This window comes from Megascapheus bottae, chromosome X (genome assembly GCF_031878675.1).
Source record: "Megascapheus bottae isolate mThoBot1 chromosome X, mThoBot2.hap1, whole genome shotgun sequence".
NCBI classification, from domain to species: domain Eukaryota; kingdom Metazoa; phylum Chordata; class Mammalia; order Rodentia; family Geomyidae; genus Megascapheus; species Megascapheus bottae.
In genome coordinates this window covers 36,211,424-36,212,316 of record NC_143547.1, presented here as the reverse complement: position 1 = coordinate 36,212,316, position 893 = coordinate 36,211,424, and positions in this window count along the sequence as shown.

The window sequence follows — 893 nt, the reverse complement described above, 5'->3', positions numbered from 1 at the left end:
AAACTGGAAGTGGCACTGTGGCTTAAATCGGTAGACTACTAGTCTTAAGCTGAAAAGCTCAGGTACAATGCCCAGGCCCAAATTCAAGCCCCACAACCCACAATAAGAAAGAAAAAGAAGAAAAGAGAAAACACAAGACAGTAGAATTAGACCCCTTGAGCTCTATGGGAGGGGGGATCTTCTGAAATGAGAAAAATTTCTGCACATTATTTTGTTTTCTAAATTCCTCTAAATGTAAAAGGCCAACCTTTGTGCACATATACCCAGCAATTCTCAGCGCCTTCACTGCCTCCGAGGCATTGCCTGGCATGGAGTCAGGTGTTCATCCAGCACATTTCCTAAGAATTCATTGCAAAAGTCAAGAGGCATTCTTTGCAAGCTCCTGGAATTCCATTTTTTTTTATCATGGGGCTTGAACTCAAGACCTGGGCACTGTCTCTGAGCTTTGTTCCTCAAGGCTATTACTCTACCATTTTGAGCCACAGGGTCACTTCTGGTTTTCTGGTGGATAACTGGGGATAAGAGTCTCACAGCTTTTCCTGTCCCAGCTGGCTTTAAACCACGACCCTCAGATTTCAGCCTTCTAAGTAGCTAGGCCCATTCCTTTTACTGTCTTTTCCTTCCTTCCTTCCTTCCTTCCTTCCTTCTTTCCCCTCCTCTTTTTCATTCTTTCCTTTTTGTGCTAATAGGGCCAATCTCACATTTTTTTCCCTCAAGGCTGCCACTCTACCTCTTGAGCCACAGCTCTTCTTCTTACTTTTTCCGAGTTAATTGGAGATGAGAAGTAGCAACCAAGCGCTGGCAGATTATGCCTGTAATTCTAGCTACTCAGAAGGCTGAGATTTGAAGATTATGGTTTGAAGCTAGTTCAGGAAGGAAAGTCTGTAAGACTC